This window comes from Canis lupus, chromosome 2, assembly GCF_003254725.2.
Source record: "Canis lupus dingo isolate Sandy chromosome 2, ASM325472v2, whole genome shotgun sequence".
In the NCBI taxonomy this organism is placed as follows: Eukaryota; Metazoa; Chordata; class Mammalia; order Carnivora; family Canidae; genus Canis; species Canis lupus.
In genome coordinates, this window is record NC_064244.1 from 80,863,025 (window position 1) to 80,880,394 (window position 17,370).

The following is a 17,370-nucleotide window of genomic DNA, read 5'->3' on the forward strand; positions in this document are numbered from 1 at the left end:
TGGGTGGGGGTGTAGGAGGCAGGTGGAGGTGGGCAGTGGTTCTGGTTCTTTACAACTCCTCCATTGTTTGGGGGGAGGAGCTGGGGCAGAAGCAATGGGTCTGGAAGGGGAAACTGAGCCTGAACTCTAAGGAGTCCAGTATTTAGGAGACTCCAGTCTTTAGAACTTTGAAGGCTGAGTGTCTTAGTTTAGCCTTGATCCTGTAGGCAGTTGAGGGAGTGGTAAAGATTTTACTTCTTTATTAGATTCTTGATTTCACTTATTTGTGTCCTAATTTACTAATTCCTTGCTCCACCCCAATGAAATGTCAGCTCCACGAGAGCAGGGACCATGTCTCCTTGATGTCTCCCAAACCCAGAACACCTGGCCTGTAGAAAAAACTCAATAAATACTGGCTGAATGAATGAGTCTTACTTCCAAAATGACTTTTAAGAAGAAATTGTACAAAAGGTTTCTCCCATCCCATCCTTCACATCTAGTATCTGCCCATGTGAATTAAGCTCTTCTCTATCTTGGGGCCTTTACTCAGGCTGTTGCTTCTTCCAGGTGCCCCCTTTTCTGCTGCTGACCTTCTGCCCCTCTTCAGATTTCAGCTTAGATTCAGCTTTCTGAAAGCCCGTCCTTGACACTCTAGGTCTGGGTGAAATTTCCTCTTCTGGCTCCTGGGCTACCTCATCACTGTCGGCAGAACTGCGATGGTGCCTTTACAGCCAGCTCCCCACCCCCGCCCCCCAGGCTGATCAGCCCCATCTGGGGGGCGGGAGCTGGCCCTCTAGCTCACCCTGGCACACAGAACATACCGGTACGTTAGTTAAAAGTCACAGCTTGTGATGAGCCAAAGATAATGTTCCCCCACCACCATAGAAGAATTTGCACCTGTCACTATTTGAAACCAATGACCCAAGGACAACTCTGATACATAATTGCTATCATCCAAACTGCAGTTAATTAAGACATAATATTTGAAAGCGTGTTTTATTTATTATTTTTTTGAAAGCATGTTTTTAAATCAGATCCTCCTCTACCACGTGTCAATGAACAATGCCTATACCCTAGCCAGTATGGGCATACCTCAGAGATCAGGTTCAGTTCTAGACCGCTGGAAGAGAGTGGATATGGCAATAAAACAAGTCAAATGAATGTTTTGGTTTCCCAGTGTATACAAAGTTATGTTTACAACATACTGGAGTCTAGTAAATGTACAACAGCATTGTGTCTAAAAAAAACAATGTACATGCCTTAATTGAGAAGTCCTTTATTGCTAAAAAATGCTAACCATCATCTGAGCTTTCGGCAAGATCACTGATCACAGGTCACCATACAAAGTAATAAGGAAAAAATCTGAAATATTGCAAGAACTACCAAAATGTGACAGGGACCCGGTAGTGAGCAAATACTGTTAGAAAAATGGCACCAACAGACTTGCTGGACACTAGGTTGCCACAAATCTTCAATTTGTAATAGACACAGTTTCTACAAAACATAATGAAATGAGGTATCCCTCTGCAAGCCCAGCCAGTAGGCGTGGGGAAAATGTAGAACAAGGTTAAGGTAGGTAAATTCTCTTTCTCTCTCTCTCTCTCTCTCTCTCTCTCTCTCTCCTCTCTCTCCCGGACCAGATATGGAGAGGACAAAGTGGCAAAGACATAAAATTCACCAAGAATTAGAGCCACCTGGTTCTACACCCTGAGTCAAAGAAACAGCAGAACCTTCTGGAGACAACCAGAACTGTACATCCTGTGAGGCCACAGTCTTTAAGAAAGGAACTCACCTACCACGGTGAGTCCTCACCCTGGATCTGCCAGGATTTGCCGGGTGACCTTGGGCCCATCACCTCTTGGATGCTTCCATTAGTGAAGCTCTGGGGACATTAAAAAAAGAAGAAATGCCAAAATGGACTTACCAATCCTGTGATGGGTTTTAGATGCTGGCATTGAACAAACTAATATTTTGTGCACCGTAGCAATATAAACTGAGCCATTAGCATGACAGTTAATGGGTTTTATGATAAACATGAATTCCTAGTGTACATTAACAATGTGGCCTGTGGGGGACGTGGGCTCACGGTGAGTGTGGGCTTCAGGCCAACAGCTCTGACACTGACTTTGGCACCTCATCTGGAGAGCTGTCAGGGGGCTACTTTTAGAGGTCCTTGAGCGTGTGGCCGGAGAGCCCACCTTCCCCTACTGACTCTCTGTTTTCTGGCCTCTGTTTCTTTTCTAAGAATTGAGGTGGCTAGATGAGCACTGGTTTCTAGCCTGTTGTTTCATTTTGTTTTTAAAGCCACAGAACTTTTTTAAAGGAATCTTTCACACCCCGACATCTGGAACACTTGTAAACAGAGCTTCCTTCCAGCTGGCCCTGCCTCCCACCACTCTGTCCCTGCAAACGTCTGACTGCTTCTGGGACCCGTCCAAAAAATTCCAAGTTTCCCAGGATCCCAATATAAAAAGCAGTGGACCGTTACGCCATACACAAAAATTAACTCACAATGGATTAAAGACTCGAATGTAGGACTTGAAGCCACAAAACTCCTGATAGAAGACAGGAGCCCTAAGCTCCCTGACATTGGTCTTAGCGATGTTTTTTTGGATCTGACTCCAAAGGCAAGGAAAACAAAAGCAAAAATAAACAACTAGGACTATGTCAAACTAAAAAGCTTCCATACCACAAAGAAAACCTACAGAATGGGACCTAAAGAAACCTAAAGAAAACAAAATGAAAAGAAAACCTACAGAATGAGAGAAGACATTTGCAAATGATATGTCTGATAAGGGGTTAATACACAAAATATATAAAGAACTCACACAGCTCAACAACAGAAGAAGCCCACAAAGGATCTGATTAAAAAAATAAACAGATGATCTAAGTAGACATTTTTCCAAAGAAGACATCCAGATGGCCAACAGGCACACGAAAAGATGCTCAACATCACTCAGCCTCAGAAAATGCACATCAGAACCACAATGAGCTATCACCTCCACCTGTCAGAATGGCTGTCATCAAAAAGATAAGAAATAACATGCGCTGGCAAGGATGTGGAAGAAAGGGAACCCTTGCGTACTGTGGGTGGGAATGTAAATTGGTATGGCTACTGTGGGAAAAAGTACGGAGGTTCCTCAAAACACTGAAAATAGAACTACCCTATGATCCAGCAATTTCATTACTGGATACCGATACAAAGAAAACAAAAAACACTACAAACAAAATCCACGACATGGAAACAACCCAAGTGCACATCATTGGATGAGCAGATAGAGAAGACTCGACATAAATATTTATATACACAAAAAAGTACCACCTAGCCATAAAAAAGAATGAAATCTTACCATTTGCAGCAACAGATCTAGAGGGTATTAGGCAGAGTGAAATAAATCAGGCAGAGAAAGACAAACACCACAGGATTTCACAAATATGTGGAATCTAAGAAACAAAACAAACTCCAGGCTCATGGATACAGAGACCAGACTGGTGGTTGAGAGAGGGGAGGGGGCTAGGTGGGGGCAAAATGGGTGAAGGGGATAAAGAAGGACAGACTTCCAGTAATCAAACAAAGAAGTCAGGGGGATATAATGTATAGCATGGGGAACACAGTCAGTAACATCTTGTTAACTTTGTCAGGTGGCAGATGGCAACTGGATTTGCTGTGTGGATCATTTTGCAATGGATACATATGTTGTATACTTGAAACACATAATATGGCATGTTAGCTGTACCCCAATTTAAAAAAAAACAACAGGGCAGCCCAGGTGGCTCAGCGGTTTAGCGCCGCCTTCAGCCCAGGGCGTGATCCTGGAGACCCGGGATCGAGTCCCACGTCGGGCTCCCTGCATGGAGCCTGCTTCTCCCTCTGCCTGTGTCTCTGTGTCTCTGTGTCTCTGTCTCTCTCTCTGTCTCTCATGAATAAATAAAATCTTAAAAAAAAATAAAAATAAAAAAATAAAAAAAAAACACAACAAAAACCAAACCAACGGACAGGAGCAGGGCTACCCAAGGTTCTTACCAGGCAGATGGAAATATATTTATCTGGTGACTCAGTGCATACCCGCACCCAGAAAATTGAGATGAACGTTTCCTTGAAGAATGCATCTCCTGTCGTGAGATACACGCTGTTTTCTAGTCGGCTTTCTTCTATTTCACTTTTAAAAAGCCAGTGGAAAACTACGTAACTGATTTTCAAACCCACTAAGTTGCTGCCCACAGTCTGCAGGCACTGGCCTAAGGGATCCTCTGAGGTCACTTCTAGCATTGACAATTTATATGGCATTACCAAAGCTGTGACCCCATTAGAGTCTGAGAGTTGCCAGGAGACCCTGTCCCAAAGGTGACCCAGCCTGGATCACCTGAGTAGGCAACTCAATTGTCTGCCACTGAAACACTTGCTGTCCAAGAGGCAGGGCTTGGAGACAAGCAAGCCAATACAGTACTGATTTTCCTAGGAACCCACACTTGCCACCCCAGTGCCGAACCCTGGGGAGATTCAGGGCAAGGGTGGTAGCAGTGGGGTGGGAGCACTTGGCTGGGTTAAAACCAACACAGCAAAAAATGAGAGGAAACAAAGACATCTTCTTCCCTTCTGTAATCTTTGGATCACACCCATGCCACCTGGATGCCTAACTTCCTCCGTTTCTAAGAGGCTCCCTAAGAATTGATTTTTGCTTTACATTTTGTAAACATGCCCTTCCCCACACCACGGCAGTGCGGACAAATGGCCCCCTGAAGTCCCACGGAGGTGAATAATTTGCATGGCGTGCGAGGATTTTGGTTGCTGGAGGGTTCTGACAGAGCCACAGAAAGCTGGCCTCCTGAGTCATCTCCAGCCATCGGATGGTAGAAGTGCGTGAGACTGACAGGTAGGAGCTGGGCGTGCTGTCACACGGGGAAATGCACGTTATGACGACGGACTGAAAAACCAGGGTATGAAGTAGCAGAGCAAGCAAGCGAACAAAAAAAATCTGTGTAAACACCCATCAACAGTGGTTGCCAGCATATCGTGATGTTTTCCATCCAAGTTTTCTATGATGAGCGTGTCCTTCCTTTGTAATTTTGGGGAGAAAACAACCTTAAATGCCTGTATGCTTAGAGGAGCAGCAAATAATGTCGGTTAATCACTAGCTTATTCTCTGGCCTTAATGCCAGTTTGAGCAGATAGAACTTGAAAATGTCAAGATATATACTTCTTCTTTCATTTTTTTAAAAGATTTTATTTATTTATTCATGAGAGACACAGAGAGAGGCAAAGACAGATGCAGAGGGAGAAGCAGGCTCCCTGCAGGGAACCCGATGTGGGACTCAATCCCAGGACCCCGGGGTCATGGCCTGAGCCAAAGGCAGACGCTCCACCACTGAGCCCCCCAGGCGCCCCAAGATATATACTCCTCAATGTGCACCCGTCTTCCAGGTCCCTCAGCATTTACCCCTCCTGGATACGTCACTGTGGATGTCTCCAAAACATCCAGTGTGGAGAGTAGAGAGAAAGAGGCTCCTCTGATTTCACTGCTTTGGTTTATTTTCAAGAACCATCCTTGAAATCAGGAAACGGGGTCTAGTCCTACCTCTGAACTCAAGCCAGTGCCTTCCTTTCCCTGGGCCTCAGTTTCCCCATTTATAAAATAAGCAGATTAGACTTTCTGATAGCTCTGGTCCCCTCTGGCTTCAGAAGCCTAAGAGCTAAAGGGATCGGCATTCAGGTTTAAAGGCTGCTAAGTCTGATAAATCTAGGGCAAGAGAGAATAAGAGACTGTTGGCAGCTTAGCCCAAGTAAACAACACTGGATAGAAGGCAGGGCCAACCAGCCTCCCAAGATAAGGGTTGGGGCTGAGGGGAGGGAGGAGTCAAGAATCAGGTTGAGGCCACAGCTAGTGGGAGAGCTCAGCAGGGACCCTCGGAGGGCTGCCTCTGGCTGGTGTCTTGGGGCAGAGGCAGGGAAAACCAAACAAGCGGCCTGTTTCTTTGGGGGCCCAGAGCTCCCAGGAGGGGCAGCCGGTGTACCAGGGGCTCAGTCCAAGAGGAAGAGAACCAAAACGCCAGGCCACCTGTCCAGGCCGGGGAGGGGCAAGACTCTATGAAGTGGCCGGCAAGAAGGAGAGCCTGAGAAACCACCAAACCTGTACTAAGCTGGAGTCCAGGCCAGGTCTCCTGGGAGGACGCAGGGGACCCTGGAGTGCTCAGGAGGTGGGTGGCAGTCCCTGCTGACTTGCTCTATGGCCTTCCCCGCTCTGAGTTTTATTGGTCAAATGAGAGTGGTCCCCTCCACCTAAGACATTCTGGGGTCCTCCTGCGGCTGGTGAAACAGCGTGGTTCCCCCTCCCAGCAGAGGGAGACCTCCAACATGGGAGACACCCTTACAGCTGTCAATGGCAAGAAATGAGCTGACCAAGCTTCAGAACAGACATGACCAGAAGCCGGAAGCCAGATGCAAGACCCCTCGCCCGCCACATTCCCAACAGAAGACATCTGAGCTTCTGGAACGTCCCCAGCACTTAGGGAGAAAACTCTGCTCAGTCCCTCGAATTCACTTTAATTTGGAACTGGGGTGGGGGGGGGGAAGAGAAGCCCAGAGCCAAAGCCCCTCTTCCAGCCCGAGGGTCCTGAGGGGTTTACCGCCAGCCCCAGAGAGGGAGAGAACGTTTACCAGAACCACGGCCCAGTAAAACAGGAGCCCTGAGAGGCAGGTTGCCCAGGAGGTGGGCCGCTGGCTCTGCCTCCAGCTTGCCATCCCTCACGTAGAGGGCCTTGTGCCTTCTGGAGCTCAGGGAGCAGGAGAGGCCTCACGGCTGGAGGGGCTTGGGCCCTGCCAAGGTCCCGGGCACCCGTCCGCGCTCTCTGGCAGGAGACAGGCTGGCAGTCTGGGCCTCACACCAAATCCACAAACCTCGCCCTTGAGCAGTGGTCACGTGTGAAGACCACCTGTTCATCTCTGGCTCCTGGGCGGGGCTCCACGCCAGCCCCCCATTTCATCCCCACCGCCCCCACCCCGCAGGCCAGCCTCCCCTCTCCCCGCAGCCTTCCCCGGACTCTCCACAGACTTCCACGCAGCCAGAATTATCTTCCTCACATATCAACAGGATCAAATGACTCCCCTGCTTAAAGAACGTGAATGGAATTTGTGTCTGTCTTTGTCGTTCTTGTTCAGTGATCTGTCCTGAGCACCCAGAAGGTGCCTGGCCCACTGAAGGTGCTCAGTCAACACACGTTCGTTCAATGGCTCCCAGGCATCCACGTGCAAAAGTCCCACGGGCAATGCCCGGCCCCCTGCCTATCTAGTCTAGCTCATTCCAGACCCTCCATTCCCTTTACTTTCCCCACCTTTCCACAAACCCATCTGCCACGGCCTGAGCACACTCCCCCAGGCCCACCAAGCCCCATGAGCCTTCGCACCTCTGGGCCTTTGCTCGTGCTGCTCCATCTGCCCAGACACCCCTCGCCCCCTTCCCCGAGGGACTCCAGTACACTGTCGACTATTCCAACATTCTTTTCCTAGCAGGACCTCGTGGCACACCTCAGCCTGGGGTATTTTCTCTCTCCTTCCTACAGAGCACTTGCTGTGTGCTAGGCACGAAGGTCCCACCTAGGAGGCTGTCACTCAGGCTCAGGGAAGCAGGTCACACAACCAGCCTGGGGTGCTGGGGCCTGACTGCATCACCACCTCTGAGCCACACTTGTCATTTACTAGGCCGGGATCTCTCGAGGTCCCGAGGCTCTGCATCGCGAGGGACAGGCCTGGCCCTGCTTGATGCCCAGGAGGCCTTCATCATCCAACCACCGGACAGAGCATCGCGAGGAACAGATGCACCGCCAGCCTCTTCCCCTTCCTCTCTTCGGCCTTTTCTCCTAGTCTGGGCAGGACCTCTGGCAAGCGGCGGAGGGAAGCATCTGGAGGGAACGGGGATCCTCCCCAATTCCATTTGTTCCTATCAACCGAGGTCAAGATCTTTGTGTGACAAGTCTCCTTGGGGTGAGAGCCGTTCACAGGTCCCAGAGCCCACCTTCCTCCTTCTACTGGAGAAGCCAGCTCTAGAGGGTAACCCCTCCCCGGCGCTCGCCCACCTGGGCTGGTCCCGGCCCCGCCCACACGGCCCCGCAGGGATTCCGGGGCCTGGACCACCCACGACGCGAGGAGGGATCTGGCCTGGGCCGCACAAGCTCGCCCGACAAGGGTGCGCAGGTGCCCCACGGCTGCTGCCGGCCAGGGAGGGCCAGGCGGGGCTGGGCTGTCCCCGCCCGCAGGCTGGGGAAGCTAACTTTCTCTAAGTGACCATCCCATCCCATCCCTTCCCTTCCCATTAGACCTGGCACTTGCAGGCCGCACGCCTCATCCCGGGAGGTCATCACGCCCATTTCACAGTGAGGAAGCTGAGTCTGACCTCACTTCGCTCACGCCCGGTTTCTCACCGTTTTTTGCTGCCGGGACACCCCCGCGAACCTAAATCCCCCCCAAAGCCTCGGTTTCCAGAAAAGAGTTAGGGAGGGGGGAAGGGGCAGCGATGGGGCAGCGCCAGGCCAGGGTGGTTTCCAGGGACTTCCTGGGAAGGTGCCTCGCGGGCCAGGCCGAGGGTTCGAATCCCGCCCCGCGCTGGCACCTGTCCTCGCCAGCAGGGGGCCCCGGAGGCGCGCAGCCTGCCCGGCCGAGGTCGGCGCGCTGCGGGGAGGCGGGGTGTCCCGCACCGGCGGGGCGGGGCGCGGCTGCAGGGGTGCGGGTCCGCAGGCCTCCCGGCGGCCCACGCGGGACGGGCAGCTCCCGGGCGGACGGACGGACGGACACATCGACCCCGACGGCCCTCGGCTCCCTCCCGGGCGGAAGGCGCGGCGGCGCAGACTCACCGGGGCGGCTGCGGGTCCCGCTGGGTCACGGGCGGGCGGGCGGGCACCGGGGCTCCTCGACCCCGTGCCCCGGGCTGCCTCCTCCGGGGCGCTGTGCCCCGGGGCCGGCGGTGCGGGCGCGGGTCTCGGCCGAGGGAGGCGGCGGCGGACAGCGCGCAGCGCCCGCCCGGCCGGGGATGGGGACGCAGGAAGCGCGGCCTCGGAGCGCCGGCGCGCAGGGGGGAGGGACGGCGGGAGGCGGAGGGCGGCGCCGGCGGGAGCGGCCTCGGGCCCCGGGAGGCGCCGCCCACCGGCCGACCCCCCCACCCCGGGGCCCGCAGAGCCCAGGCGCCCCGGGTCTCGCGCCCGCGCGGGGCAGGGGTGCGGGGAGGGGGGCGCTGCGCCAAGCGCCCCCGCCCCCCGCCGCTCGGGTCGGCCAAGCAGGGATGGGGGACGGGCCCGGAGCCCAGACATCCCCAGGGATGGGGGCCGGGGCCGGCGACTCGGGACTCCAGGTTAGTTAAGTGTTTAGACCTGGGGAGACCCCCCTGCCCCGCCCCCCAACTCCGGCGCGAGTACGCAGGTGCAGCACTGCCGCGCCTTCACCTGGCCGGGCGCTCACCTGGCGCAGGCTGCGCCCGCCTCTCCACGCCCGCTCCCCCCTGCTTCCTGGGGAGGCCGCCGCCTTGCTCTTCACCCTTGGGCGTGTTCGGGGCGCTGGGACCCGCCTGCACCGCCCAGGGCTGGTGGTTTGCGAGGTGACTGATGGGTGGAGGTAGCAAAGGAGGAAGCAGGTTTTTAAAAAGCGAGTCAGTTCCTGCCCTCGGCCCCGGCCCCCCACCCCGTCTCCCATCCCCTGCGCGCCCCCTGCGTGTTCCAGGTCGCACGGCCCCCCGGGGGGAGCCCATTCGGGTGCCCGCGCCCGCGGCCCCTAGGCCCAGAGAATCTCCCCTGCTGGCTGCTTTCGTTCCCAGCTTTCCGGAGAACCTTCCCAATGAAACACGGTTTGGGGGGGTCACTCTGACCACCAGGTTGCAAGCGGTGGCCCCCTCTGCTTAGAGCCCCAGAACTGCTGCCTGAAGCCTGGCTCTGGGGAGAGTAAACCCGCACTGGTGAGGGTGCCTCTTAGGTCCGCCCTGCCTCTGCCCCCCACCTGGAGGTCCCCCCTGGAACCTCCCGGGCACCCAAACCTGAGATCACAGCCAGACCAAAAAAAAAACAAAACAAAACAAAAAAAAAACCTGGATTCTAAACACAGAGCGAGGAGACAGCCCGCTGCCTCTCCCAATCTTAGATTGTTTTGAATTCCAAGAGAAGCCAGGTGGGGGGCCCCCTTCTCCTGTGACTGTCCAGGCCTTTGAAGTTCAAACCCTGAGGAAGGCCAATAGGCCGTTGGCTGGGTGTCAGAGAACCCAGCAGAGGACAGAAGGCGCCTCCTACTGGGAATCTGCTGTGTCCAGGGCAGAAATCAGACCCCGCAGTCGCCGTGGAACTGCAATCAAGTTCACTGCCCTACTGCCAAGTTCAAGGGTACACAGCATCCAACCCTGCGTATACCTATATCTGCCCGTGTCGGAATTTCATCCCACTGTTGCTTTTTAACTTGAAGAGTAACAGCTCAACAGGTCCCTGGTGTCCACAAATAGGCAAATCTGGGGCTGACTTGTGATCTGGGGGATGAGGAAAGCATTTAGGGCAACAGTGATGAGTCTCCATGAATATAACAATAAGAGCGTATTCCTCACGTCCTTACCCTGAATCCATCGCCAGGCTGCCGCTCACTTCCCCGCCCGTTTAATCCTACAACAACCCCAGTGGTGCTTTTGGGTCACACCCACTTTAAAGAAGAGAAAGCTGAGGCTTCGGGAATTGAGGTCATCATGTGCCCAAGGCCACACAGCTGGGAAGCATCAGGAGTTAGACCCCATTTGGTCAGCTCCGGAGCCCGTGCTCTCCCATCTTTGGAAGAATTCCTTGTCACTCTGCACACACTCCCTCCCCTGAGACAAGGTTCCCTGCTTCTCCTGTCTTTCAGGAAGAGAAGTCACTTTTGTCTCACTCTGCACGGTGACCTAATCCTTTAGGCAAGTCTGCCTCCCGCTCTCCTTGGGGATAGGGACCCCTGTGTCCTGCCCATTTCTCCTGCCCTCTCCCCTCGCCGCCTGCAGGCGCTTGATAAATATGTGTTGGCCAAATGAAAGCCCCAAATAGTAACATTAGTTTATTGAATGGCGAGAACTGTTTGTGTAGGCAGGTACCTGTGACAACAAGCTCACGTTGGAGAGCTGTGTATTCCCTCACAACGTTTAGACAATGAATTTGGGAACCTTCCAGGCTCCAAATGGTTGATGAGAAACAGTCATGTAGCTCTCCGATAAGACCCAGAATCTGGCTTTCATTTCACTCTGCAAGACCAACTTTGGAGAGGCCGGGACTGGGGATGATCATTTCAGGCAGGAGGCAAAGAGCCCCAGGACATTTCTGTGCCAGGGTCCAATTCCAGACCCGCCCTGCTCCACCACAAACCTAACTGGGCAGGTCTGGCCCATCTCAGCAACTCGTCTTCGGAGTGTTCCTTTCAGGCAGGCTCATCCTGCCTAATCTGGGGAGAGGCTGGAGAAAATCTCCTCCAAAGCGGAGCCACAGACGAAACTAGAAACTCAAGGGAAGCATGTTTCTCCTTGTCATCATACCCCTTCATGGCCCTTTCCCTCAATTCTTCCCTGGTTCTCTAGGTCCCATGGAAGCACCCGACTTAATTTAACTGCTGTTGATCTTCTCAACAGCCTTGGAAGGGACATTCTATGATTCCAGTGTTTCGGGTCAGGCTAACTGGGACTCAGAGACATTACACACCTCCATCCGCTAACAAGCAGATGAGCCAGGATTCCAACTGATGTATATGCTTGCTCTTAACCACTATGCTAGGAGCCCCCCGGGATAGACAGGATAACGGCTGCTGAACCATGTTCGTGTTCTAATCCCCCGGACCTGGAAGGTGTTACCTGACATGGTAAAAGGGACTTTGCAGATGCCCCTTGAGGTGGGGCGATTATCCTGAATCGTCCTGGCGGGTCCAGTATAGACTCAGGTGTTCTTCTAAGACAGAGGCAGAGGTGCGGAAGCAGTGCAGAGTGATGTGGTTCCTGGAAGGGCCCTGAGCCGAGCCAGGCGAGCAGCCCCTAGAAGCTGGAATCGGCCTGGGACGGGTTCTCCCCTAGGCCTCCAGCAGGAGCGCGGCCTTGCTGACGCCTTCCTTCTAGCCTCCTGAGGCCGAGTCTGGGCTTCCGACCTCTAGGATGGTGAGCTCATGAATCTGTGTTCTTCTAGGCCTGGCGCTTGTGGTAGTTTGTCACAGGCACTAGAGGAAGCCAGCAGGTCTGGCAAGCTGAGCTGTGCAGGCGGCTGTTTACGTCACCCACCTTTTCAGCGAAGCGTCCACCCAAGAGGCCGGTGACACTGTGCACCATGGACTCAGGAGGAACGCAGGATTTCATCAGATCTGTCTCTCGTTTCTGGGTCCCCTGCCGCTTACGAGCCGTGTGACCCTGGATAGACGACGTCTCCTCTCTGAGCCTCAGGTTCAAAATCCTCTGCAAAAACAGTGATGCTAATAATACCTACTTTGCGGCACCAAGATGAGGGTCAGGGGAGACAGGATGTGGCCCAGTGTCCCGCCAACGGCCTGGGATCCTTGGAACACGAGTCGCTTGGCGCATCAGCCTGTCTCTTTCCAAAACACTGAAATCTAAGAGGAGGGGATGCTGCTCTGAGCCTTCTGCTGGCGAACATTTCTATTTCCTCTGGCTGAGCGGTGAGCGGGCAAGTAGCTAATTTAAAGTATTAGACTGTCGCCGCTTGGTGACCTGACCTCGGTCTGTCAGGAGGTGAGGCTGAGAACCTGCTTAGAGGGACAGATCGCCACATAGAGCTCCCACGGGTGACTGCCAGCAGCAGAGGGGAGCCGAGCCGAGGCGTGGGCTCGGGCCGGAATGCCATGTGGTCATGAGAAAGGAGGAGCTAGGGCTGCCTGGGAAGAATATCCGAGCTGGATCATGAATTGAGAGAGGCAGGAGACTGAGCATTATGAGGCCACACAAATGTTGTCGTTGTTATTGTTTTTTAAGATATAGACACACATATATTTGCTTATGCATAGAAAGTATGCTGCGGGGGGCGGGGGGCGGCGCCTGGAGGCTCAGTCAGTTGAATGTCCGACTCTTGATTTCAGCTCAGGGTATGATCGTGGGGTCGTGGGATTGAGCCCCGTGTCGGGCTCACATGCTCAGCGTGGAGTCAGCTTGGAGTTCTCCCTCTCTCTCTCTCCCTCTGCTCCTCCTTCTGTTCATGCTCACTCTCTCTCTCTCTCGAAGAAAAAATATATATAACGTGTATTATGGGAGGGATGAAACCAAACTGTGGTTACCCTTAGAAATTGAAAAGCAGTGAGTGCGTGTGCTAAGAAAACACAAGAAGGAGGCGCCAGGAGCCCTGTGTATCGCCCCCCAGGAGCACCCCCTCTGCTGCCCCTGTGTCTGCCCTCGGCTGCCAGTCTTCCGCTCCTTTCTGAGCAGGTGGCTTGTGATGAGGGCTCATTTCTCAACCCTTGAGGAGCTGAGCAATGTCTCCACTGTGTGACTCTTGCGTGCAATCAGCAGTAAATCACACATGTACGTGTACTTCACCTGGAGCGGTCCACATTAGTCACCGGGAAGGGATGTGTCTTACACGCAGGTATCACCGTGACATACTGGCCCAGCCTCTCGGAGGGTTGAGTCAGGTCTGGGTGGCCGAGAGACCTTGCTCATACAGTGCAAGGTGGAATCGTGTAGTTGGACTATTGGTTTAAAATGAAATCCTTTGGGGATCCCTGAGTGGCTCAGCAGTTTAGCGCCTGCCTTCGGCCCAGGGCATAATCCTGGGGTCCCAGGATCAAGTCCCACATCAGCCTCCTTGCGTGGAGCCTGCTGTGTCTCTGCCTCTGCCTGTGTCTCTGCCTCTCTCTCTCTCTGTCTCTCATGAATAAATAATAAAATAAAATCTTAAAAAAATAAAATTAAAAAAAATGAAATCCTTTTCATCCCACTTTCTGAAAAATGCTTCGAAAAATATGTCTCTGCCTCAGTTACCATTGTAACAGGGCCTGTGTAGATGAATCAGCCCAGAATGGAGCTAGTGAGGACCTCGTGGCATTAGGATCCTGGTTCTTGAGACCCCTGAGCACGGACAGCCAGAGATTCTTTCTCTTTATCACCCATATTCCTTGGTGCCCCATCCCCTAGAACCTTCCTCTGTGTCCCATCTTCAGTACAATTCACCCAGCTCCTTCCTACCTGGTGTCCTGTGTCCGGGCTATCCCCCTGGAATGCGTTCTGCATGTCTCACGGTCAGCAGTGTGACCCAGACCTGAGCCAGGGTTCCCCGGGGGCCCTCAGCACCGAGTTCAGACTTCTTGCCCAGGACACAAGGGCTTCGTGACCAGGTGGGCCCTCTGACTTGCTCAGCCCTGCTACTCATCGCACCCTCAGGCCCCAGGCCCTGTCACTCCTCTGTGGTCCCTTTTCCATCAGTGATGAAACCTTTCCCAGAAGCTCCCCATAAACTTCCTTTATACCTCCCTTGCCAGAACTGGGTCACATGCTCATTCTGCAACCTATAACCGGCAAGGGCCCTCGAGCCTGGTGTAGACTCTCAGGATTCACCTGGGGTCACTGGGGTTGGCGCAGACACCCGAATCACACGGAGGCTCTGCCAGCAGGAAGGAGAAGCCAATGCACCCACCCAGCAGGCACCTAGAGCAGGGCCCCACAGGTGCAGGGAAGCCGCCAGGTTGGGAGCCGGCTGCAGACAGCACGAGACGGAAGCTCCCTGGATTGCGGGCCACCGTCCTTCCTTCCTGATGCTGAGCTGCAGTCCTGTTTTTCCAACGAGTTTCCTTTTTTTACTTAAACTAGTCTGATGAGTTTCTGTTTCTTGCAAGGAAAAGATCCTAAGAGGATCCATTTGAAGCTCTTGCAAGCAGCTGAAGGCAGCGCCAGAGGCTGGGCACAGATGCCCCGATCGTCTCCGGGTTGAGTGACTGTAGTCACCAGCACCCGGCACAGGGCAGGAGGGGGTGGGGGCGTGAGCATGGGATTCGGATTCTGGATTCCGGGAAACCCATTCACTTCTAGGATAAGTAAGTGACAACAATAGCAGGCTGCACTCCTACAGTGCTCACTACGTGCCGGGCACTGTTCTACACACTTTACACGTATACACGCACTGTCTCATTAATCATCCTCACAAGCTCAGGAAGATGAGGTGTTATATTTCCCCCTTTTACAGACGAGGAAACTGAGACCCAGAGAGGTTAAGTGACTTGATGAAGCTCACCCAGCTGGTAGGTGTTGGTGTCTGGCTGTGACCCCGGGCGGCCTGCGGTCCATGCACCCACAGGCTTCTCTGCCCTGGCTCTCCTGCTAGTGCGGCTTGCAGTGCTCTTAGGGACGTCTGATCCAGGCTTGGAGGATGGGAGATGAGCCTGGAGACTGAGATTCAGCTTCCCCTGGCAGAGAAGGGCCCAAAGAAGGAGCCCGACAGTGTCTTCCCCCCATTCCAACACACTGCTGGAGTGGGCTAACACTTAGTGATGAAAGGTTTTGTTCTTGTTTTTTTTTTTTTTTCTCTCCCCTTTTGTTTTTTCAGCCAGCAGCTCTTATTTCAGGGTAAACCAGATGCAGCAGGAAAGCAGAGATAACATTTTTGAGTTTTAAGATTCAAGACTTTGGGATTAGAAGAATCTGAGCTTTGAGTTTCAAAAGTGGGAGCCCTGGGCGTAAAGTTTGTGTCATTAACAAAAGGTTTGGGGACTTAGCAAGATCTGATAACCATTTGCCCAGAGCCAGGTCAGATCAGGTGTCTCTGGGTTGGGGGTCCACGCAGAGGGGCAGAGGGTGATGTGGGTCTCCAGAGAGGTGAGTGGTGGCCAAAGCGTTGGCCCTTTGCCCACTCTGAGAGTGGGTGTGGGCTGGGGGGAGCCCAGGAGAATGTCTGTCATCACCCACTGTGGTTCCGGGGGGGAGGGTCACATGGGGTGGCCGGCGGAGGCAGTGAGACCGCCCTGCCGCAGTTTGCCAGGCCCTGCCAGTGTCTCCCATGTGCCCGAGAGGAGAGCAGAAGCTGAGAGAAGAAAAGAGGGAGAAGCTGGGCAAAGAGAGGGCTTCCAGGAGGCGAGAAGGGCGCGTCTGCCATCCGGAATATAGAAATGAGGCCGTGTCAGCAGGTGCCAGAGAAGACCAGATTGCTGCTGGCTCCTGCCCAGGTCTTGGCACTTTGTGAGCTCCTTTCACCAAAAAGAGAAACACAGACGCAGCCCAGAGCAAGACTGAGTAGCTGTGATTAAGTTTCTCCCACCAGCAGAACGGGGATTTGAAGTAGAAATTGAGCCTAGTTCTGAAAACTGAAGTTACGTTTCTCACACGCTCCACGATGCGGACCGAGCATCCTGCTCACTTCCCTGCTGTTCCTAAAAAGGCCTTGCTTGTTCAGCTCTGCTCTCTTGTGCATTTCTGCCCAAAGGAGGTAAGTGAGGTTCTTCAAGGGAAACGGAGGAAGAGAGCATGGGGCAGAGGTGCCAGTCCCCTGCACGTTCTGCGTCCTCTTTCAGGCAGCCCACCAGGCGCCGGCGTCTACCCTGTGCCCTCATCCCAGTATTGATGCAGTGGAGGTGACGGTGTGTTGTGCCTGCTTCATAGGGACCCGCATCGGCCCCCAACCAGCGGTGTGCTGCCTTCACCATACCTGCCATGCAAATAATTCTGTCCCGGGAGCGGGGGGTGGAGGTTCAATATTACACTGTGCTGTCTAGGTGGTCGCTATCTTTGTCTGTGATTCTTAGGGCTCTTTAGACCAGAGTTTTGCAACCTTAGCACTATTGACATCTGCACGGGATAAGTCTTTGTCGTGGGGGCTGCCCTGTGCACCGTAGGGCTGCTGGCAGCTGCCCTGAACCTCTCCCTGCTAGATGCCAATAGCAACGCCTCCCTCAAGCTTTGACTCCAGACATTGTCAAATGTCCCTGGGGGGAGGAGGGAATCACCCCCAACTAAGATCCACTGCTTAAAATACTGCATACAGGATCCCCGGCATGTGCTTTTGCTCTGGAGTTGATATCTGTGGAGGATAGGTGGCGAAATCTAACCAGAAAAGTAGTGGCCTGGAGGTTGGAAGATGTGGGGTCAAGTCTCACTTCCTACCTGTGTGGCCTTGAGCAAGTTATTTATATAGCCTCTCTGAGCTTCAGCTTTCTCTGATGAGTATTGGGGATAATCAACGAGGAAGGGGGTTTTAGTCTATTTTTTCACCACTATCTCCCCAATATGTAGAATAGTGCATAGTATATAATAAGTGCTCAAAAAAATGTGTTGACTTACTGACCCCCTGAATCTCTGCCCTGCCCTGCCTTCCTCCCAGGGCTTCTGTAGAGTTCAAATGAAAAAGTCTATGCAAAAAAAAAAGAAAAAGTCTGTGCAAATTTCCACAACTGAGGGATCACAGAAAATATTGTACCCTGTCCAAACTCAGAAC

The 17,370-nt window shown here is 53.4% G+C and overlaps 1 protein-coding gene across 3 annotated transcripts in view; it reads right to left on the bottom strand.

Annotated features, from left to right (window-relative positions):
* TMEM51 (transmembrane protein 51) overlaps nt 1–8,938 on the bottom strand; it is a 58,423-nt gene extending 49,485 nt beyond the window's left edge. For 2 of the 3 annotated variants that reach the window (XM_025446893.3, XM_049107028.1), the window contains exon 1: nt 8,824–8,938. The gene's annotated coding sequence lies outside the window, so the exon portion shown is untranslated. Of the gene's footprint in view, nt 1–1,771; nt 1,812–8,823 lie in introns of those variants that run through there. The other variant, XM_025446895.3, reaches the window with a different exon arrangement.
* Between the last annotated feature and the right edge of the window lie 8,432 nt (nt 8,939–17,370).